This window comes from Etheostoma cragini, chromosome 7 (assembly GCF_013103735.1).
Source record: "Etheostoma cragini isolate CJK2018 chromosome 7, CSU_Ecrag_1.0, whole genome shotgun sequence".
Classification (NCBI taxonomy): Eukaryota; Metazoa; Chordata; class Actinopteri; order Perciformes; family Percidae; genus Etheostoma; species Etheostoma cragini.
This window is the reverse complement of record NC_048413.1, coordinates 6,796,010-6,820,953: the sequence shown is the minus strand read 5'-3', so window position 1 is coordinate 6,820,953 and position 24,944 is coordinate 6,796,010. Positions and strand designations below refer to the sequence as shown.

Here is a 24,944-nt window from a genome sequence, read left to right as displayed (position 1 = left end):
CCCCCCCCCCCCCCCCCCCCCCCTTGTAATCACACTTGAATTAGCTGCAGACACTGCGAGGACTCCAATAGGCTATAAAACATTGGGTCACAGAGAACACTCACTTGGCTTTATCTTGGACACTTGATTTGATGTTGGCCCATTCTCTGAAGGAGTGAATGTTGTCACAAGCAATAAACATCCTGCATGTTGAACCATTTCTGAATGCGAGAAGAGGCCCAGGTCCACAGAGTTGGCGGATCTCCTGTAATCCGTCTTCCAAACTGCCATTGCTGCATTACAAACAGAGATCTGATCAGCAGCTGAAAGACTTTGGCGGAAAATAGCTGTTTATTGACCATAAAACATGTGCGTGTACACATAAAAAGCACAAACACACGCCCACACGCTTTACACCAATACAAGTACACGTGCACAAACACACACACACCTACACACTGAGAGATAAACCATAGCACCACAGCAAGGGCCATACCCCGGGCAACAGCACACAAAAGAAAGTCAAATTATTAGAAATAATGAAAAGCCATCAATAAGAATTCTGCAGAGACTCATTTCATTTTGTTTTCAACAGCGCTTTTCAGCCCATTCTTTTCTGTAAATGTTAACATCGCCAAGCCTGCCTATTGATTCTATTATTTTTGACCTTGCATTAGTGTCGGCTAATCTCGCATGCTATAAAATTTCATTTCATAGTGAAAAATACTCCGAGGCCCTAAGGGTGAGTTATACACAGGTTGCGGCACCCCTGGGATTCATAAGTGCACATGCGGGTAAACAAACCGTACATTTAATGTTTCTTAGATGAGTGAGCAGCGCTGGGGGTTTCATTTCTTCCTAAACCTCAGGATTTTTTTCCTTCCCTTTTCTGTGAGGTGGCACAAAGTGAGTGTTAGGTGGGGAGGCTCTTTCAAAGATGAATGCGAGCATCTTCCCAAACGATACTCTATTTTCACTCCTGTACACAGGCATGAGAAGAATGCTGATCCAGGAAAGCCAAATACCTATTTTTTTTTCTTCTTCTTTTAATAAGACATTGCTGAAGATTGTTATATTTTTCAGATCACATTCAGGAATGCCCCAAGCGTGACCTGGATGGGAGAACAATGAAGTAGCAAACTATTCAAGAAACACATAATTAAGCTTACTAGTAGTCAAGACAATTAAGAGAAATCACTAAAGGCCCTCTTTTAACGCTCTAAGCGCACGCTGTGAAGCACCCGGCGCGGCTGCATTTGCTAGTTTGACGGGGGAAAAATGGGTCCGTGCGCTGGGCGCCTGGTTCAGTAAGGTTGTACTTAGTTGTCTTAACCCTCGTGTTGTCATCCCGTCGAAGTCAACACTTTTGTTGACGCTTTGTATCGATGTTTTTAACTTTTTCTTACATTTTTGCACCTTTTTTTTAACACTTGTGACGTTTTTTTCACTTTTATTGACATTGTCAACACTATCTAACACTAGCCTATTAACTCTAGTTTTACATATATTTTTGGAATTTATGGTCAATAAACCTCATTTATAGGAAATTACACCTAATGTTTGAGTCAAAAAAGCAGAAATTCAGAATGATTTAGACTAAAATGAAAGGAATGGATGTTGATAATAATCACAGACTGGAATATGTCAACTTTTACTCAACACTAGTTCAAAAACACTTCAGTTTTTTTTCAAAGGCTATAAAATTGAATAAGACACCCCAAAATGAATGAAAGTAGAGATTTGTACTTGCGAAAGAGCATTTTGTGGAATCAATCATGTTATATTGGGTAAATACAATTGGGGAATTAAAAAGAACATTGATATAGGAAAACGGATCATTTTGCCCCAAGGACAACATGATAGGTGTGTTTTGAGTGTAACATGCAATCAACCAATCAGAGTCCCCTCTCCCATTCCCAGAAGCCAGGCGCGTTTGTACGTTGGCGCGTTGTTATTATGATGGAGGATTTGTTAAGCAGGAAGGAGATGTTCAGGAGAAGAAACTGATCTACTTGTGCATGACGTGAAAGCACGCAAGCAGATCACATCATAATACTATTTCACAATGTATTCATTTCATTTTTAATCTTCTGCATGTGTGTTTGTGTGCTGCTGCTTGTCCCTGTGTGTGTGACAATCAGAGTGTGCTCGCACTGTGCACGAGCCTAGGAACATTTTACTAATGCACTGTTAAAAGAACAATGACATTGTTGACTTTAGAGGTTTTTGTTGGTCAATGGCATGGCCGCTTTCCGCTGCCTCAAGATAGCAATACGCCCAGACTGCACCTGAACACACCTCCCTGTAAGACCAGCACGCCCGGAATGCACTTGAACACACCTCCCTGTAAGACCAGCACGCCCGGAATGCACCTTAACATACCTCCCTGTAAGAACAGCACACCCAGAATGCACCTGAACACACCTCCCTGTAAGACCAGCACACCCAGAATGCACCTGAACACACCTCCCTGTAAGACCAGCATGCCCAGACTGCACCTGAACATACCTCCCTGTAAGACCAGTACACCCAGAATGTACCTGACACACCTCCCTGTAAGACCAGCATGCCCATGAGCGCAAAGATGGGCGCAGGACAACTGCATCAGGCATTGTGCTGCACAGGTGTAAGATATGACCAAAAATGTCTGATGAGACCTTGACAGATATGATATATTTTAGATGTACAAATTCCTGCAGTGATTACAGTTGTAGTCCTCAGAGGTCCAAGCTAGTAATAATAAAAACACACAAAACTATGAAGCGTCTTCTAGTGCTTGTATTTCATCAAGTAAAGCAGATAAGACAGCATTGTTTTAGTGTATCAACAGTGTTTTGCAAACCACTTGTACATGCTACCAGTTAAATTCATATTGAAACATTACATTTCAGCAATATTTAAAAGTAACTGCAAGACTTTCTCAAATTTTTATATTGTAAAATTTTTATATTGTAAAATTATTATATTTGTTATAATATTATATGGAGCTGCAAATATTATATGGAGATGCAATACTTCTCTTTTCAAAAAACTTCATTTTATTTAATAAAGACATTTGGCCTAACTGACCTTCCACTAGCTGTTTCTGGAAGTATTCACAACCCAAATAACCCAAACTATAATTTTTATTAGTATTATCAAGAGGAGCTTCAAAGTAGATCCAGACCGATCAAGGATCTTTAAGGCCAATACCGATACGAATATTTGGTTATTTAAAAATCTGAAATGCCGATATATCAGCTGATATATATTTAAAACAAAATCCAGAAACGCGTTACAAAACAGAAACGGATTTCCATAACATTAGTTATTTTTAGTTATTTATGAGTTCTCACTTAAAAAATATAGTAATTTGTTTTATTGTCACAACAGAACAGAGAAACAAGTTCTGATAAAAAAAAATTATAAAAATAGAAACTTAAGATATAAACTTAAAGTCCTAAGAAAAGAATCAGTGTTGCCAACAGGGACGTTGTAGAGCGTCCTCTGGTGGACAGACTATGCAACACCATCACTAACAGGGACGTTGTAGAGTGTCCTCTGGTGGACAGACTATGCAACGCCAACACTCATAACACGGTTGACCGTCCGTTTTTTTTTTTTTAAGTTCATTTATCATAATCATTTATCTGTCATAAATTATTCTGATGAATGAATATAAAAAAAGAAAAGAAATCTGCCATTATTATAGATCGGGAAATGCCTAATATCCGCCGATATTTCGGTCGGGCTCTAGTAGGTATACACTATGTGAGAAACAAGTTCTGATAAAAAAAATGTATAAAAATACAAACTTAAGATATAAACTTAAAGTCCTTTGAACAAAAACAGATTAACAAAATAAAAGAATCAGTGTTGCCAACTGGGACGTTGTAGAGCATCCTCTGGTGGACAGACTATGCAACACCATCACTAACAGGGACGTTGTAGAGCGTCCTCTGGTGGACAGACTATGCAACGCCATCACTAACAGGGACGTTGCAGAGCGTCCTCTGGTGGACAGACTATGCAACGCCATCACTAACAGGGACGTTGTAGAGCATCCTCTGGTGGACAGACTATGCAACGCCATCACTAACAGGGACGTTGTACAGCGTCCTCTAGTGGACAGACTATGCAACGCCATCACTAACAGGGACGTTGTAGAGCGTCCTCTGGTGGACAGACTATGCAACGCCATCACTAACAGGGACGTTGTACAGCGTCCTCTGGTGGACAGACTATGCAACGCCATCACTAACAGGGACGTTGTAGAGCGTCCTCTGGTGGACAGACTGTGTAATGCCAACGCTCATAACATGGTTGGCCGTCCATTTTTATTTTTAAGTATTCATTTATCAGAATCTGAATTTATTTGTCATTATAAATTATTCTGATGAATTAATATATCGGTCGGGCTCTACTTCAAAGTTGATGGCAATGATCGCCAAAATAAAGTTTACTAAGAAACTTCCTAATTTAAGGATTTCATTCCCATCCCTTAACTATGAATTACAGGATTATTTTTCCTTTTTCTTATTTTTCATTCTTACAGTAAAACGTTGATGCGTACATTTTCCTATGTGCAAAGTTCACTATCCATTGAGTCCTTGTTTTCCTTACAATGTACCTCCCTTAGAGATAGCGGCAGAAGGTGACTACAAGAAATACAAGCACTGTCTGCAAAGGAAGTGGAGTATGTTATAATAGTTTTAGGCGTCATGCCAAATAGAACTGCGTGAGCGTGATGCAAGGGAGTTTTACTCCTGTACTAGGCACACAGAGGTGAAAAATAAGGTCTCCTCTGCCCTAACCATCCTCATAAAGAAAATCTGTATTTGAATGTGGGATGAACTGAACATACAAGGGGATGCATGGAATTTGGATTTGGTTGCACAAGTAGCAACATAGTTACAGACATTTTCTCTGGTCATCCCACTTGTGGCTTGTGTAAACTTTATTCATATATCCAAGTAGACATCATCAGGTAATCCTGGAGGATGTGGTGAAGCATTAACTTTTTTTGTGCGTGCATATAATCACTTCCAACATCTTTCCTTCAGGGACGGCAGTCCCCAAACTGACCAAACAGCCTGTAACAAAGGCCTGAACGTCAGCTGAACAATGTCTTTTTCCGGAGCATTATCAAGACACGAAAGGCAGCGTTATAAATAATTAATAAAGAAATGCATGTGTGGTTGGAGCAGGGTTGCAGCAGTATGCAGCTAATTGCTGTGTTTTGGGTTTGAGGACAACAAACTTCCAAAGGGAAAAAAGGCTGCTGTGCACACCGATTGATTTGCAGCCTTTAATAGTGCAAATGTTTTTTACTACTGTGTCTTCATCAGAGTCAAGATGGACAAAGACATTAGGCGAACATACACCGAATACAGTCAACCTTGAAAAGAAAGAACAAAACAAATGAATACGGAAATCTCTTTTTTATTTTATTTTGTTTTAGTATTTATTAGAATTTATTTTTTCTATTATTTTCTATTTATTTTTGGAAAAGTAAATAGCAACACACAATTACACACAATACACTGGGCCAGAGAACGTGTCCCATGGCCAGAACGAAAAAATAAATAAAATAGAACATAAGCTAAGTTTTTCATGTCAGTCAAATTATCTGAAGTTTGGTAAAAAACTAACGGCTTTAAAGCCAATAAAAACCTGTGCGTATAGATGTCACACACAAATCAAATCAAATTGGTATATGGAATTGGTTTGAGACATTTTAAGGTGTTTCCATTTATGAATCGCACAACATTCAACAACAACGTTTTTCTAGACAAAATGGATCACGCCGTCTATCAACAAATGATCAATAATGCACAAGTTGTAATAGTGCTTATGTGCCAGCTGATAGGTCATATCAAGCTATAATAAAAAACAACGTTATCAACACATCGCTATGACAATGCAGATGCAACTTGTCTTTTATTGTTCCTCTGGCATCGCTGCGAGACTCTTTTTTTTTTAAGACATGTCTCGCTGTTTGAGAGTCTTCCATTGACTCTGCAGGACGTCACACGGCTTCTCGCAACCTTTGTCGGCCATTTCCTTCACAAGTTCCTGATGAATTAAATTCAAAAAGTCTCTCGTCTCCTCGTCCGTCCACTTCCATCTGTCAGTGTTGACACCCTCCATGTGTGCAGACAGAGAGGAAATACTGGGCAGAAATTAACTAAAACTTCTTCTTCGTTTTGTGGCGGGTCGCAACCATAAAATGACTTAAAACTCAATCGCAACTCTTTTTTTTTTCGGCAAATAACGGCCTCAGCGTTTATCGCATAAGCCGTATATCGATCAAGAGAAAATCACATGAGACCAAAAGTATTTCATTTGAGTCGATAGTCGTGAAATTCCATTGAATTTTACTGTTCCCATAAGGCATTATTTATTCAATATCACTTAATTTGGATAAAAACGTGTGGATGGAAACATAGGTAATAGAGAGGAAAGCCGAGAGGGAGGGAGACAAAACCAACACACAAACGAACACACCCAAACACACACACACACAAACAGACATATACACAGACAGACCCAAGACAAGGAACCAAAGACAGCTACAGCCCGGACTTCACAGCCTCAGAAATGTTCACCCAAGTGTCCAGAGTATTTCCGGGCACCGTGGCAATCTCCATATAAACTACATCCAAGTAGGAAACGGTCCACTTGTGGATAGACAGGTCGTGAGGGGGTTTCCAACGGGTTGAAATCATTTTCATTGCAGGTGTAAGTCCAGCAAAGACGGCCTGTTTCTGAGTTCCAGAGAGTTGAAAGGCTGGTTGAAGGTCTTTCCAGACCACAACATTGACAGTAACGGGCACAGTAACATTAATCAATGCAGAAATTTTGGATGTGTTACTGTTCCGGAACCAACTAACGGGAGAGCACTCCTAGAACATATGACGATGCAGGATGTACCTTGTGTTTTTGTTGGGTAGAGAGTGCATAGAGAGCTGTTAATTATTTTCATGTGATGCATTTTCATGGGGGTGAGCTATGTCCTATGAATGAAATTGTAGTGAATCTGCTGATGGTCTGAATTGCGTGATACCACTGGAATGTTAGACATACAGTACATCATGCCAGTCGAGATCGATACGCAGACCTGAACAATCGCGTGCCCAGATCCTCTCAATGGGAAGGGCGGAGCAGCCAGATATCAATAAGAACAGATAAAGCCATCCCACAATTTTTAGGGTGCACAGTAAATAACTTCTGGTGAGGATGGATGGGTAAAGGCCTCTGCCAATCTTAACTGAAGGTAAAAGAAAAAAGAGGAACGTTGGCAGTAAGCCAAACTCGCTAAAAATGTCCTTTAGACAACGAAGTCGCCTCAAGCCGCCATCTCCGTCCAACCAATCACGTGCCTCAATAGTGATATCTCTCAAAGTTACAAAGATAGTAGCACGGAAAACTAGTACTGCATCCATCAAGTACAATAATTGACAGGCCAAAAGGCTCATCTGCGTTGAGTGTAAATCCAACAGGCCTCTGTGCATTGCAGTTTCTCTTCCCCAGAATAGAAAATGAATGGCGCTCCATAGGCCGTGGTTAGTCCGTGCATCATGTCGGCCAAAAGCACAATCCATGTCTTGTACGCGTGTTGAAGTTTTGTGTTTAGATATGCAAATCTTTTAAGCTCTCTTACTTTGTCCAACTTAAACCAGAGCAAAGGACATTTCAGCATGTAGACAACCTGTGTGCTGCTGCTGCAGTTTATGAAGGCTTTTACGGTGTATTTTCTCTCCCAGTTTGTGGCTTGTGTGAAGTGGTCGTGTTGTGTAGGTTGTGTTGCAACAGCAGAAAAGGCTCTGGACCGGCAGAAAGCCAGTCTGTCTTTCAGATTGTAGGAACATTGGAATGGGATCGAAAGAGCTGATATTGTTTAAGGATAATGTTTTATTACCCGCAATAAAAGTATTAATAGTAATAGAGATTCTTTAACCGTGTGGAGGGCCCTCTGATACATGCTGTGGGGGTGACCCCTTTGGCTGGGAACACTCGTTCATTTCAGAAGCTGCAGACTGAAACTTTGAAACAGTACTGCAGCTTTTGCAGTATATCTCAATAATAGGCCAATTGGAATATTGCAGATGAGCTGAATTTGGGTGATAACCCTCAGCTTTAAGAAGTCAGAGTTCAACATTGTGTTTTTTTTCTTGCACAGTTGAGCTAGAGGAAAAAAAGAATTCTATTACTCTACAAAGTTAATTTTTACTGACACTTTTACAAATAGTTTTTTTCATTATTGGTAGTTGTTTAATCAACATCCTCTACTGTCACCCCAAAAAAACTACTTTCTTCCAGGACACTTGAAACACTCTTTTGCTTTAGCTCGTACACCACCATCATCTACTTCTTCTTCTCCTTATGTGCAAATGTAAAATAACTCGGCTTAATTTGCACATGTAATGTAGAATTTTTTAGAGATTGCTCCTGTGGTGTAAAATTGTGTTGTACTGTATCTATGACACACAGAAAAACTTGCTGTACCTTATGTTTTTGTATTATTGGCTTGTTTATTTGTAATTGTATTGTTTGAATTATTATCAGATCAATTTTCCCTCTTGGGATAATAAAGTGACTGAACTGAACCGAACAAGAGAACGATAACGTAATTCACCATCCAAGGATAATCGGAACAAAATATTTTAACCTGGGTTGGTATATTTACTTTCCAGACATGGCGTTTTACTTGCCCCAGGCCGTCTGGCAACCCTTATTGTTGAACCCTTCAAGTGTTTTTCAGCTTGAGGGTTTGGGATTGATGGAAGACTCAATAGTACTGTTACATTACAAAAACATTTGTTTTTAAATACCAAAATGTCATTATGGACTAAATACAGATGAATAAGAAGATTCCAGAAATCACTTCACAACATCAATCATATATCTAGTTGGTCCTTTTATTCTGGAATCATTTGATAAGCAGGGCTGTGATTACCATTCACCTTGTTCATTGTTTTTTTTCTGATCAGTCCACAGATGTGTGTTTATCTATTTTTAATGTTCCTCCTACCTTATCACACTTTTAAATTTGGAACTTTTGACACAAACATGCAGGAGCACTCTGCTGCCGCTTCCAAATTAGAGAGCTAGAAAGAGCAGCAAAGAGAGAGAGAGAGTGAGAGAGAGAGACCCAGTGATTTTCCAACTGTGGATGCCTGTGTTCTGGGTGTCACTTTGGTTAATAATCTCCAAGCAATCCTTCAACTTGGGTGCACGTTCAGGACGCTTCAAACCATGAAAACAGCTGGCTTTGTGCAGCCCAACTGTCAGAGTCTCCTTTGCTGTCGATGATGGAAACATCAAACCAGTGAGCCGTGAGTGGACATCTCAATCTGAGTCTCTTCAGCTCAGCTAAAGCACAGCCGTCCTCCCACTGATAATTCATGCAACATACACTCACATTAGGAACACACTGAACCGTCCCTATACTGTCCTCTTCTCCCTGCAGTACTGCACAGGCAACATCAGGCTCAGTAATTCTGTTAAACTTGAAATGAAATGGATTTTTGTCATTAGACTTGGCTTTCACTTTGATATACAATTGTCCAATAAGCATCAATTCAATCTATTCAGGGCCTAGCGCTGGCTCTTTTCAAATATTGAACAAAATAGTGGATTTAATGAAAAAGCATTCAGAGTTCAGTGATGTACGGAAAGCCAAAGCATTTTCTCCCCAGTGTGCGTAGTTCCAGAAATGATCTCCACTCAGCGAATCACATCAGTCCTTTTCAGCTGCTTCTACGTGATCATGCTGCTCTCTGTTGCTTTGCCAGCAAGCACTCAACCTCCCATTTATTTGAATCATCGCACCAAACTAAAAAACAACGGAGTGATAATCAACATACGTGTCTAAACAGTGAGTCATTTGTCAAATAAAAACAAAGACTTGTATCTATTGAGAGTTCCTGGATCTTAGATTCATTAATAACTAGAGGGTGGACATGCTTTGAGCGGATTCATTTTCCACAGAAAAACAGACTGTAGTTGATGTTCAGAAGAGAAGCGAAAGGAATGCTTTGTGTTTGTGTTTTCTCCTCCAGACCTCCATTATGTGTTTTCAGTATGATGTGAGTTGGAGATAAAATGATAGAAGTCCCTGGATCCCTGGAGCTTGTCCAAGTTTTTTAACAAAGCACCAAGGACAGACAACCTTAAGCCCACACAGTGCTACAATACTCCTCTCATGGAGAATGTGATAAATAAATGAGCAGATGAGTTTGGTTTTGACAAGTGAGGGACATGGCGCTCCCCATGCATTTTTGATAGTGATCTAATTCATCTGGCAGGCGTGGATGTTGATTAAATCAGAATGTCAGCCACTTGACAAGACAAGACACAAGCCGGCGCGGAACCTGTTTGAACAGCGCGAGGCGTGCAAGATGGCCGGGGAGATTTGCAATGCTGCGTGTCCGCTGAACTCCACGCACCGTCCTGTTATCGTCGCTTCCGACAACATGTCCGGAGAGACAGACAGACAGACAGACAGACGGAGAGAGACATGGAGGAATCCACCGAGGCCCACCTCTTCTGTTCTCTCTCAGGGTGACATCAGCCCTCTGACACTGGGTAAACAGAAGGCTGTGATGGCACGTCCATGTTCCCCTTCACTCACATGTGCTTGATGCCTCAAATCAGAACTCCTTGGCAATCACAGAGCTGGAGGCAAGACATACGTACGTGCCGAAATCACAGGCCCTGTAATTACGGTGAACAAAGCCTCGCTGAGCGGCAGACTTACTATATGAATGGAAATCGGAGCAAATAGCGCTTTGGGTCGGTCCGTCGGTAGTGGCACACAATAGGAGTATGATAAAGGGGAGTTTCAGAAACCGAGATCGTTGTGGCAAGTTGCTATTTACCTGACGGGTGCCACTCCAGAGTCACTATATTTGTGGGAAAACCATTGCTTTCCCTCCAAATTTCAGCACAATACCCCCACCATCACAAAATAGAACTAGAGACTGATGTAAACACACTTAGTGAAATGATACACACCGCAAATGAGTGACGTTGTGAAAGTTTGCTGACATCAATTACAAATATTCACTATCTTTATACAACATATTTTTCACACATTTACTTGACTTCTCCTCAACTCTATTCACACTTATGCATATTTCTCTTGATTGTTGGATTGTAATTTGGCACACAATATGACACACAGAATCGCGAGTCCTTCCTTGGGCGTCTCCTCTCCTGCCTCCCGTTCACCTTCCTCCACGTTCCTCCAAGGAGGTCAAAGTTGCATGTACAAAGTCACTCTACTAATCTCATTTGTCACTCATAAAATTTACACAACCTCTCCCTCATGGAGGCCTGTCAGTTTGCTGCTGCCTGTGGCTGTCAGAGAACACAGTTAATTACTCAGAGGGATCGGAGAGGCCTTGATTATTTATAGGGCTGGATGTCTGAAAAGGAAGAAAAACATTCTATATGCGACTTTGAATGATTTCTTCTTGGTAATAATACAACAATTATTTCTAAAAATATTCACTACAGTGGTCTGCTTTGTATTTTTGATACAGAGCTGACAGTTATAGAGTGTTCAGCCCATGTAGTCCCGCAGCGACCCGGGTTCAAATCCAACCTGTGGCCCTTTGCTGTGTGTCCCCATCTCTCTCCCCCTTTCATGTCTATCCACTGGCACTATAATAAAGGGCAAAAGGCCCATAAATAATCTTTAAAAAAAGTTGACATTTTGATTGCTTTGGTCAAAGTAAGCCAAGATTTCTTATGTCGATTAGTTATTTTTTTACATTTAATAAATACATTTTATAAGTTATTTCCAAGAACCTTATGAGCACATGTCTGGTAAAACGACATTTAAAGTGTTGCTTTTGCATGATTCTTTGTAGAGAAACTCAGTTTTACAGATCTGTCGATTAAATCAGCTAATCAATTAGTCCAGAGGTCTTCAACGTTTTTGAAGCCAAGGACCCCTTAACTGAAAGAGGGACAGATCACGCGTCCCTTACTGCATTTATTGTATACAGTTAAGTGGCCTATTAAACTGGGCTTACAATAACATGTGGGTCAACCTAAAGCCTTTATAAACACCCTTTTTAGTGAATAGAATACTAAGCTATTCAAATGATAATTGTTGCGATGATTTTGTAAATCATGTTTATTGTAAAACATACATGTGGAACAGTGAATCCTTAAGATTAACTGTATCTGTGGGGGGCTTCCTTAGAGACTACCTTACCCATAGGCCAGTAAGGGTATCATCAATGTTCTTTTCACTAATACACTTTTCACCGTTACACTGACTGACCCAGTAGGAATCCCAATGCCGCATTAGTCAACAAAATCATATGAGTGTTGGTCAAATAATAATTTCTTTAGTCAGGGACAGCCCTAAAAAAAAATAGAAAACATCATGTTGTCTTTTAAATGAGATTTCTACCTTTGCATGCTGGACACGCGTCAGGTGAGAGCGATCCTGGTCAGAGGAATGACGTGGTTTTGTTCACCTTGTTGTTGTGACCTCACCTGCTGTTGGTGTGTCATGATAACAGCACGGAAAGCCCATGACAGCGGCTAAGCCCTGTGTGAGAGAGAGGAGAAAAACAAGCAGCTCTTAAAGAGGAAATGATGATCACGTTAGAGTGATGTGTGCTTTGATTCGTCTTACCGTCAGATCATGAACAACCAGCTTTTATTTTGCTTAGAAGAAAATGCTGTAATGTTTGAATCTTCCAGTAGTTTTGGGGATTTAATATTCATGAAAAACTTCAAATACTTAACTCACAAGAAAATGGAACATGTCTAATGAAGCGTCAAAGTGAAACAAAAAGCAACTTAAGGACAGTTCATTTTGCCAAAAAATACTATGACGTAAACTAATTGATCAAAGAAAAAAACCCAAACAATATTTTGGAAGATAAACGGATGGACAAATTAGCTGGCATTGTGCCTATTAAAAAATGTTTTATCGAGGGATGTGGATGTAAGTTACTTTCAGTCAGGAAGTTCTAGCTTTAATGTCATTTGTCAACCATGTTCCCTGAAGACATCTGTCTTTGTGATCTGGCATTTAGTCTCGCGTTGCCGGCCCCCCTCACAGCCCTGTGGAGTAAGCATAGACAGTTAAAGAAATGGACCAACAGATCCCGTTGTTCTGGACAGAGACCAGTCAAGTCTATTAGAAGCTCTTTCCCGGTGATGCTGAGCGTTACCGCGCAGCCTCCAACTGAGCTTGAAGAAGTAGATGTGACGTGAGCAACCTGTCTGAAAGTTGTAAGTCTTCTGGTAGCTGTGCAAGAGAAATCTCAATCATTCCCAATCAGCAGAGACGGAGAGGTAGGTATATGTTAGGAGATAACAGTACTATACGGTGATTCCTCTACTGTGTGACAGTAGTTATGATACAACCATTACAAAAATGTGAGCTACATGGTAATGGATCCTTTTATACATTGTTGTGTTTCTTTAGAAATAAACAACGGACAAACAGAGTCTTTAAAGGCTTCAGATGTAAAGTTATTCTCTGTCAAAGGGGCGCCAAAATGAATGGCAGTCAATGGGATGCTAACTGCGGGTGTTGGCTTGGTAGCATCAAAATGGCGCCGTAGGAGCTACGCTTAGAGGGAAGAGGCTTACCCCCTTGGGAGTCTGGCTACACCACAGATGCATTCTGGGAAATTGGGAAAAAAAGGCACTAGGTTCTTTGCATATCTTCAAACCAATCGCAATCGTCTTGGGTGGCGCTAAGCTCCGGACGCAGCGACGGTGGCTCTGCTGAATCGTCTCTGGAAGGAACTTGTTCTGGTGGAACATTTGCACCCCGCAAAAGAAAACGCCACACCCAATAAATCAAGTTAACTGTTCACACCATACAGTGATGTGAGCTATTTAAAATAGCTGATACTATTACACCTCGTTATCTCTTCGCCGCGTGTACTTTGTCCACAACAATCCCACCAATTTGACGGCGTTTCAGGTATTATCCTGGAAATGCATGTCCATTGTTCCGTACTATAAAACATTCAAGCTACTCCTCTCAAGCCAAACCCATGCAAGGAGCAGTTTTTTTAATGAAAAAGCGAGTGAATAAGCTTCTGAATGATTTACTCGGCAGTTGGACCAAGGAACGCTGCGGTGATGCTAATGCTAATGCTAGGTGAGCAGGAACCGCAGACAGAGAACACTTCTGTTCAGACATGGTCGCTGTGTGTCAACAAGTAAACCGTGCCTTGTCCAGTAGCTTTGCATTAGACGAGAACGATGCTCGTAACCACGGTAACTGTAGACAACAAAGACAGTGACACTGTAGCCGGAAATGCCCAGAAAACCCCCCAAAAACTAAATTGCGACTAATATCACTTACGACAAAAACAAGACTAAAACACACAAAAATCCAATCACTCTAATTTGACTAAAACTATCAAGACCATGACAAGCCTAGGCCTAAATCAAAATCAGTTGTCCACAATAACACTGCTTTAAGAAGAATTCAGCTCTTGCTAATCCTGATTGATGCAGGGGGAAAAAAGAAAAGAAATACAGAAACACTCATTTGAAATGACTAAATTTTTTCCAAGATGTGCAGAAAATAGTGTGTTCATGTAGGACCCCATCACTCACAGTGAGAAGCTGATTGAGAAAATATTTTGCCTGCGGCTCTAAGCCTGGTTAATTAAACCTCTAAGAGTAGTAAAAGAGTGTGAGTGACCAGTATCCAGATCGTCTTGCAGCTGTTCATACCTCCAAATCCATGAGCCTATTCAAGTCTTAATACGCTACTTAAATGCCAGCTTAATAAGAGATGACAATTCCATGTGCAAATCAATTTCATATCTGCGGGGACTGAAAAGTGCACATCACACATTACGAGCCAGGATCAAGCTGGGGGCAGGTGCCTCTCTTCTCAGAATTACAAGGAGAGTTTGCACACGGATATGAATTCACAATTAGTCTCATCATGGCGACTTGTTACGGTTTGTGACAGTGTCTGGGGTTCCACTAAAGGCCATGTGTGTGAAGCCATGAATTTTTTCCGACAGACTATGATACCAGAGAGGCTATATTTAGGGAGGATAACTAGTACTGCATGGTATAGTCTGACATTTGTACCACAAGGGAGTCATACTGCATTGCTCACAAATGACAGTGTCACTGTTGGTTTGTGTCCCCGGTGGAATAGGTTAAAGAGAACAAAACATGTTTTTGCAGTGGAGTGACGCTCGGCAAGACAGATCTAATAAAACCGTATTTGATTGTGGGGTATGATCTGAGTGTGGCTGTCACTGGTGAGTGAGCCCCCTGAGCGCAGAGACAGCAGCAGTCTGGTTGAAAAGGAACAAAGAGTCCCTGGGAGCGGTCTCAGTAGACTCTGAAACAGGAGTGTGCATGACTGGCCTGCTTTTGATGGCTGACTTCAGCGGGGACATTTCAACTTCCCCTCTAATTCTCCGTCCCTCTAACCAGGGACAAAGAGAGCAAACAACAGGCCACCACTGTAGCTGTCCTTCAAATTCAAAGTACTGTATATCAAGTAAAGCATATCACTGCATATGGATGTCAACAAAGATCCTGCATATCCAGGGCCGAGGTAACATTTTTATCAAGCTGCCGTTCCATTTTCTATCTGTCCCCTCACGCGTTGTCGTAGTTTAAATTGGAACGTCAACCAGCATATTTGAGTACCTGTCAAATCCTTTTAAAGAAAACAAGCATGATGTAATTCTGTTCAACCAGGCAATTCATTAGCCCAAGTCAAAGACTCGTCCTTCTGCAGTCGGCTGCTGTTGTCCTCCCCGCGGACGCCGAGAAGCCACTTAGGTCCACATTCACCAAGGTGATCAAACCTGCGTCAGCCTACACCTGCCTCCCCTCTCAGGAGGAGGCAGGACAAGCTGCACAACAAAGCTCCCGCGGCACACTCGGTGAGTTCAGCTAACTACGTCTTCAATCACCACGTCTCAGAGCTGTGTATCCCAGGATTGCGGGCGTTTAGGTAAAAAAGCAGGGAGTGTACACAGAGGAGTTTGTTTAGTATGCGTTCTGCACCAGCTAATTGATGTACTAGGAATATTCCAGCCGCATACAGTATGTACTGTAGTGCTCTACTGTATGACACCTTGCATTTTCCTGTGCAGCCTTTACACACTCTTCCAAAGCACCCTGCAGAAGGAGAAACAGTATCGTCAATAAAGGGACATATGGAATATGAGTGTTGAAGACATCTTTACTGTGAGACATTAAAGACATGTTAGCAGAGGCACTAGAATATTATAATCGCTAGATGCTCAGTGAAGATTCAGGGATCAGCAATGTGCAGGCTGTTTTTTTTCAATGATATGTTTGAATTATTTCTTATGGGTGTGCATAATGGCAATATAAATCTTTCTGGGTGTGCAATTACAAAGACTGGCATGGTCTATTCCCCGCTGGGTGATCGCCTGCGAACAATGACATATTACCGGCTGGCCGGCAGTGGTCATTAAGAACTGAAATGGGATTTATGGCCAGTCTTTAAACATGAGATGGTATTAGAGAGATTTGAATACAGTCAAAATGGCACAAAGAAATCCTGCCTGAGCAAGATGGAGCTAATGAACTGTGGTTGGAAAGCAGGGGGATATAAAGTTATTTTGGGTAAAGCAATTTCTCATCAAGCAAAATGAGTCTGATTTTAATCAGGGGTTGTCAGAGTCCATAACAAGCTCGCTGTGTTATTATGGAGTTGCATTGGCGAGGTTTCATAGGGTTGTAATGAGCAAAGTTGAACAATTAATGTATTAACGCACGGCTCAATTTGTAATAATGAAATGCGTGTTGAAATACAGACGACAAAATATGCAACGTGAATATGGAGTATGAAAAGCACAGTATGATTATATTACAAGGATTCAAAATGATACAGACCCTGAGAGGCGGTACAGTAACATCTCAGTCAGTGTTTCCGCATGACGACAAAAGCTCTCTTACTAATTTCCAGCGGGCAATTAAGGAGTCTTCCATTGCACGCGATACCTGCTGAGCGAGTATGAGGAGCTTGAACATCAGATGTGTTCATCGGAAAGTGAGAAATAAAGACTTTGCCTCATCATATTAGTGCCAGCCCTTAAAGTGACTGTTTATCATGAGGTAGTGCTCAAGGTTTTAATGAGCTCCCTGCCTGTTCTAGTATAATTCCAATTAGTCCCTCCGTCTCATATAATGGCATGATTACCTTGTGAAGCCTCCATTGTTTTCTGTACAAGCCTTGAAAGGAACCCTGACTATTTTAATCTGTTTCCCAGTGGCAGCACGCCTGCCAACCCAGTTACACCTCCTGCAGCATGATCACAGGTATTGGTTCATTAATAAAAAAGAATGGCAGTGTATGAATCCCCCCCGGTCACACCTAGTGGATAGATAAGAAAATGAATGTTAAAATCAGATGTTGACTGCATATCTCATTTAAAGGGTAACTTATATTTTTGCAAGTTTTTGTGTCGAATTGACTGATCTGCATCAAGCAGCAGCGAAACAAGCTACAATGGAAGTTATTGGGCAATTGCACATTTTCACTTAACGTCCAGAAAAGGGATTGCTAATGCCGCTGACAGGCGTCGATTATTATTCGAACATTATGGAAAGGATCCCTACAAAGATAGACCTTTCCGGTGAAGAGTCAAACACCAAAACATCTGCTAAATCGCTGAACCCACCAGACTCCACGTAAATAGACAGTAATGTTATCCTCATAAAATCCACTTCATTCAAGGTCCACAGAAACAAAATAAAACTTTATATAGCCATTTTGGTTCGTCGTTCCACTTTTCCAAAAATCACCACACTGGTTTGGTTGATAAATAAAACATCATTTAACCATTTACAGGTTAAAATATGCTGGCTTTATACACGCTAAAAGCATGATTTATTTAAATAGAGTCTTTTGGGTTTGGTTTCTGGTTAAACAAACTGGATCTTATTCTCTGTAGGGGTCCTTTCCATAATGTTGTCAGACACAAAAAAAAAAAAACTGACACAAAACATAAGAAAACTGGGTCCGTTGTTAAGAATTAGATTGATTGAGGAGTTTCACACAACAGCAACAATATTGTACAACTTGTGTGGTGATTCGGTATTTCCTGAAATCTCGGCTCACTTTCTATAGTGTATATAAGCGTGACTAAACTCAGAAACTCAGTCAGAGTGATAACAAATCCTGCAGCTGTGTCAGCCTCTAAAGTACGGTCCCCCCATTACCTCAACTTTGGTCTCTACCATTTCCGAGGAAGAGAGGAGAAGCACCTATTTTTGATCAAAAGAAGACAAGAGGAGAATCAGTCATTAGCAGCAGCCATTTGCACTGTCATCTTGTTTGGACAGCCTGTGGCTTCCACTTGACGACCATTCTGGTTCTAAAGGGAAGCACCCGCTTCGTTCCTCACAGCCTCGGCGCTCAGTCTGCACACAGGGCTGGTTCACCAAGAAACTCACCACACAATCGTTATCATGTCCCACGGATGGCATTTTTTATAAGGGCATGTTGAGAAAATGCATAACGAGAATAAAAACGTTCGGTATCTTCATGCAAACAAAAAATTGAGCTTATGTTGATTCGGTAACTTTTGCAACCGCAAGGGCAGCGCGCTCTAACCACACCATATTGTTCCCTGTATTTAGGTAATTGATTCAGAGCTCACAGGACACTGGCTTTGCACGAGAAATGTTTCATTCAAATCATAATTTAACAGGGTATCGGCAACGACGAGCACATTAGGAGAGGATGGTAATAGCCAGAACCTAAAACTGAATTTAGATTTTCTCTCAGATTTGACACTCATGCAGAATAAGAGACAGGAGGGAAGGAATGGTAATCTGCAAGAAAACCCTTAAAAGAATCAATTTGGCAAGGTGTCTGAGAATGTGACTTTATCCGGCACTGTGATTCCGACTGTCTCCCGTTAGAGTGGGATGACTGTCTTTCTTCCCTGCTGACAGGCAGACCCAGGCCAAATTGACAGTTCTTTAAAGCGCCTGACAGAAAGCCGCATTAATTAAGTCATTGCTGGACTTTAATTGTGTTAAGAAGTTGAAAAAAAAAATCTAATATGAGAAAAGGTTACCAAGTCCTCCGTGGTGTCAGATTTTCTACTTTCTATGAATATTAATGTGCCTAATGAAGACAATCTTCGCTTCATCTCCCCATTGTTCTGTATTCAGGTGCCAAGCTTTCACAGCCATTGATTTGTTGTTAAAGAACAAATATGTCATGGGAGGAAATGACTGCCATGTCTTTTTATCTTAAATTTATCAAGAAAAAACGCCTCGCTTTTCAGTTAAAGTGTGGAATTTTTTTTTTTTTTTTTCTAAAAAGATTTTCAGCTGAGTGAGTGTCATGCAAAAGTTGTCAAGGTGTACTTGGGTGTTAATTAGATGTGTTAAGCCAATGTTGCTATTCTGCTGTGAACAGGGAACAAAAGGAAATTCGGAATGGACAGATAAATATACAGCTAGCAAAAGCAAATCTTTGTCTTTAGCAAGAGGCATGCAATTATTATAGCATTCACTACTTGAGCAGATCCAATCAAAAATATATTTGTACTGTATGTAAAGACAAACGGCTTTGAATCAGGGCAGAAAAGACGCTGGAGAGCAGCTGAGGTGCGACTGTCTGCCATTGTTGGCAGATAAAGTCGTGTGATAAGATATTTGATAGCAAGTTACAAGTTCTTTGTGCCTTCAACACAGCCTGCGGGGAGGGGGATGGGGGGAGCAACACCAAGCGCTCCCCGAACTTCAATATTAACCGAGCATCATGATTGCCTGGCATATTGAAAAGACAAGAAATTTAAATGAACCTCTCTCTCTCTCTCTCTCTCTCCCCCCCCCCCCCCCCCCCCCCCCCCGTGATAAGACGACCTGAGTCCTTGTGAAAGATGAGCTATGGCTATTTCTGGAGAACGAAGTGCTCGGTCTCGCCACAGGGCAAACCCTGAATAGCCAGGGTTGGAATTACTTGAAAAGAAGGACTGGCTGATGTACTTGGCACTTGTCATTGAAGGAGTGTCTTTTGTTCACAACGGCATAGATCTCCATCTGAGGAAACCGTACAATAGGACTCATGTATTTGTGAATCCTTTTTGTGAAAAAGTAACAGATGCATGTTATGGGGGGGGGGGGGAGGATCGGTGTCAAATTAATTCTGCAATATCTCTGCTGAATTTACTGGTTTCAATGTTTGGGAAACCTGGCTTTCATTACACCCCCGGTGAATCTTTTCCTCTCCGCATGTCCTCGTCTTGGATGGCCCGGTGAAAAGACAGTAGTCACCATAGCTAATTTATGTTGTGGGTTGGGTGTGAAGGATGGGGGACTATGCACATGTGGACGTCCCTTTATTGCATCTGACAGAGACGACTTCTTTTTGATGTCATCCTCTGTGCATATGGGAGTCAATGAAGTTCACAGATTCCAAGCAGAAGAGCGCAAATGTGCACGCACACACACACACAGAGGAGGAATCAGTCAAAGCTGTACTGAGATCAAGTCTCAGACAGTCTCAATTTAATGCTTCCTTCAAGGGGAACTGTGGTTTTGTGTCTTAAAAGACTATATGGTAATTCAGGCCAAGATAATCTTATTCAGTGAATGTAATAAATTTGTTATTATTCTAAGAACTGTTCAGCTCAAGTACACAATACAATGTACTTTTAGGAATTTAAAGTTTTAACGTGTAACTTTTTGATATTATTGAACATCCGTTACATTCAAGTCATTGCAAAATGAGTTCCTCCTAAGCTAATTAAGACTATCGGCTCCACACAACTCTCTCTGGATTTCTCAGTATGACTGTGTTCAGAAGATTGTGGCGCCCGGTGGCTTTTCCCGCGCAGAAGCTCGAGTGACCTCTTCTGAATAGTCCATCAGGTTTTTTTAATCCTCCGTGTCCTCCTTGGCTACTAGCAACTGCATGGGTGTGGGGGCTGGGGCACGTGCATGATCACGGAAGGCTTGTATCATGTGGACGCGCCAACAGAAACTACGTACTATAGCTTCTACAATAAAAAAACAAAAACCTGATGGACTCTTGAGAAGAGGTCATTATCTTCCATCACCAATCTGTTATGTAAAAGTAATAGGGATGGGAGAAAAAACATCAATACAACATAGTATCGCGATATTTTCCATTACACATTGTATCCATACACAAACGCCAAATATAGATCTTTTTTTTAAAGTATAGAACTTTTTCGTACTAGAATAATAAAATCAACTGCTTTCTTAGTCTAGTAAATGGCGCAGTTGAGTATTTTTTCTAGTAATGGATCTTTTTAGATAAAACAGATTGTGATAGTTAAAAGTTTAAAATTGCAATAATATTGTACTTTGACATAAGTATCGTGAAAACATTGTATTGTGACCTAAGTAACGCAATAATATTGTATTGTGGGACCTCTAGTGATTCCCACTCCTAATACGTTTTTTTTAATGTTTTTTTTAATGTTTTTACATCTTTTTTGGGGGGGGAAACAGTGGGAAAAGAAGTCTATTATCTTAATTTAAATGAGTCAATGTTAAATCTATAACTCTTCAGTTATTTATACTTAACATTAACGTGGATTAAAAAAAGAAAGATTGTGGCTTTAACGCCCCCTCCCTATAACAAGTTATGTTACATGGAGCAGATTTTTCAAAGGTAACTCTGCAGGGGGGAGGTCTTGCTCAGATTTACTTTAGTTCCCATGTGCCGGGAACCAGACTTGCTTGTATTAATAATGGGGAAATTTTAGCTTTTGACTTTGTGCTGCAATGATTCTCATTTTGCCGTTTTGAAACGAATCACACATAATGGCTAGGAGTGTTAACCTTACATCGAGATCCTACGTTTTCTTTTTTTAATACATACATTTACTTATTATTGTTATGCTGTTATTGCTTTTTTATAATCATTATCATTCTTAATTGTGCCTCGACTGACCCAAAAAAAGATCCAGAACAAATGAAGAGCAGCATCAGAGGGAAAGTAATGTCTTTCAACAACACTTTGTCTCTGTTCCTTTGGCCAAGTCTGGGATACCTATTAACATTCCCTTTAAATTATTCATTCTGATGGATAAAACACCTCCACAATTAATTGCATGTGAGCCACCCCACCCCCTCAAATCTGTTGAAGAGGCTGAAAACCCCAGCGTGCACTTGTTTAAATGTATCATTTCCTTACACTGGACTTTTAATATGGAGTGGAATATAGAAATCATAACTTCTATGTAAATACAGTTAAAAAGAAAAAGAGAAAAGCATAGCGTGCCATATTCTCACTTCATCAGGTCCCCCCTTCTGTTATAATGCACCCAGAGGAGTCAGAAAAGAAAAGAGAGACACCCTTCTGATATGAAACTTCTGATATCGTTAGTAGATTCTGTTTCATGGACATCACTTCAGAGCAAATGAGCACCACACGTCTCGCACACTTCATTTAAATTACACTAGATTCCCGACCTTGCACTTTCCACTGTGAAAACGGCATTCAACGTTATACATTAATCATAAACATCATCAATATATGCACTATAAATTGTATAAACTTGTTCAAGAAATCAGTAGCTTTGGGCTTGGTGGTGCTGTTGGGAGGTCTTCTCTGAGTTTTTAATTTGTAGATAATGTGTAACAGTGACCGAAACTGTTCTTTTAGGGACCATACCAATTATTAGTACCCGGGGAAATCCCGAGTTCTAGCGAGAGCACAATTAGAATTTGCTCAGCGAGTTACTCTGGCATCGAGTAATGCTGCTCATTAACTATGCCTTTGTAGCCGAGCTGCGCCAATCACATCGGTGTATCTGATGTAGGTGGAGCCAGAGGCCAGCTGCACCAATCACATCGGTGTATCTGATGTAGGTGGAGCCAGAGGCCAGCTGCACCAATCACATCCGTGTATCTGATGTAGGTGGAGCCAGAGGCCAGCTGAACAGTCTACCAGTTAGCTCCGCTGGTAGCTAAGCGTAAGTGCCCCTGGATACATCACCCAGTGTGTTGTTGTGATTGGTCGTAGTGTTAACCAATCGCGTGCATTGAGATTTTAAAATGCACGCTTGGTCATTACTCAATGCCAGACTCTTGATCTTTCAGATGTGGGTCTGGATTTCCAGGCTAGATTATTAGTAGTTCATATAACCGATAATTGGAACTGATATCTATTTACAGTAAAAAAAAAAAAAAAATTGAATGAAATATTTTGGAATGTTACAAATCCAACACAAACGTTTAAATGCTAGGAGCAATTATTTAATAAACCTGCTAAGCTCCTTACAGTTTGTGTGTAGCAGACAAACAATTAATTAGTTAATTAATTAAATTGTGTATTGGTTAATTAAAACACTGATACAGATCATCTTCTAATTGCCGAATTTTGGCCTTGATAATGACCCAGGCCAAAAATCAGTTGATCCCTAATGTGCAACAAGGGGTATGCAAAAAATATTGATTTGCATTTGAATAATAATCCAAGTTCTACCGATTCAAAATGGATTCATAGAATTCCAAAAATCAATTCCTATTTTTTAAAATAAAAAAATAAAATAATTGTTGTATGCCTGTTGTAGTCACATGCCAGATAGATACTTCGTTGATCCCCAAGGGGATATTTAAGGTCCCAGTAGCTCACAGACATCACACACAACATACACATACAGTACATCATACCAGGATGTTAAAATAACAAGTAAAGAAATCCACATAAATAAGCTGGATATGAAAATACATATTCTGTATGTGTGTGTCTGTGTGTGTGTGTGTGTGTGTGTGTGTTTGTGTATCTATATATACACACATACATACAGTGCATGTAAAAGTAACTACATTTACATACTGTGAATTGTTTTTTTAAGCAAAAATCATTTTTTGACTCTATATTGAAATGAATCATGAGCCTAAATATCAGAATCAAATCGTGACATTTTTCTGAATCATACGCCTCTACTAACTCCTTGTTCACATGTGATTTGATATCAAGTCCGGCCTTTCACTGTGTAAATTGCTGTACTGTGGTGGTGTTTCCACTCAGAGAGAGGAATAGATAATATATTTGTGCCTCGCATTCAAGAATGAAGTGGGCAGAAACTGAAGTATCGATGCAGGTTCCAAACATAAAGACAGACTGATGGCTGCTACTGACCTGATGGTAGCAGCGGTATCGACGTTCTTTGGACAATGGCATTTTAATAATGCAAACTCAGATGAGAAAAAACGTCCATGCTGTAAGCAGAGAGAAAACAAGCATTGTGTGTTTTTCTGAAAGTCTGCTGTGCAGAGGCTCATCCAGGAAGAAGAGTGTGCTGCCCAGCTATTTATTGCTGTGCTGCTGAATGCAACGCCAGCTCAAAAGGCTCCAAATCACCGGGGAGATTGTTAGGCTTCTGTGAAAATTACGGAAATGCAAGGGAAATGGATGAGCAACACTTCATAACAATTAATCAGGGGCCGCTGATTAATAAAGTTCATTTTTTATTCTCGATGATTCAGGGGATTATCAAAAGGACACTGTCCTTGTCATTTTGATTAACAAACCCATCCTCGCTCTGGAAGAGGACGCGCTGAAGGGAGACGCTTTCTTTCGCCCATAAAATAAATATTGAATGAGAATATTAACTCGTTAACCTTGACAAGTATTTGTAATTTTCATAAGGGGCTGAAGTCGCAGATTCAGCACAAAAACTGCTGTGGGGGTTTGAGAAAAGGCACAGGAAGAGGGGAGGGGTGGGGGGTGCGGCGACAACACACAACAAATTAGAGAGAATGAAGAATGCTACTGCATGAATCCTGTCATTTTTATGGGCTGCAATGATTAATTTGTTTGTTCAAATTCTCAATTAAGCCAGGAGGAAGTGGCAGAATTCGAAAAAGGAGAGCGGTGCAGTGTTGTCTTGGCTGTAGCGAGCGCCCTGGGGAGATATAGCCCTACCTGATCTCAGGTCAGCAGGCTATTCTGCAGACAGCTCACACAGCCCCAGAGCAGGGGCGTGGTG

At 40.7% G+C, this 24,944-nt stretch overlaps 2 long non-coding RNA genes across 2 annotated transcripts in view; both read left to right on the top strand.

Annotated features, from left to right (window-relative positions):
• Positions 1-14,651, top strand: part of LOC117948164 — a 15,327-nt gene extending 676 nt beyond the window's left edge. Inside the window, exons 3-4 of the long non-coding RNA XR_004657394.1 lie at positions 11,762-11,892; positions 14,639-14,651. This is a non-coding gene — a long non-coding RNA (uncharacterized LOC117948164). The remainder of the gene's footprint in view (positions 1-11,761; positions 11,893-14,638) is intronic.
• The window catches only part of LOC117948163, a 79,776-nt gene that overhangs the window by 38,912 nt on the left and 15,920 nt on the right, over positions 1-24,944 (top strand). The window lies entirely within an intron of this gene.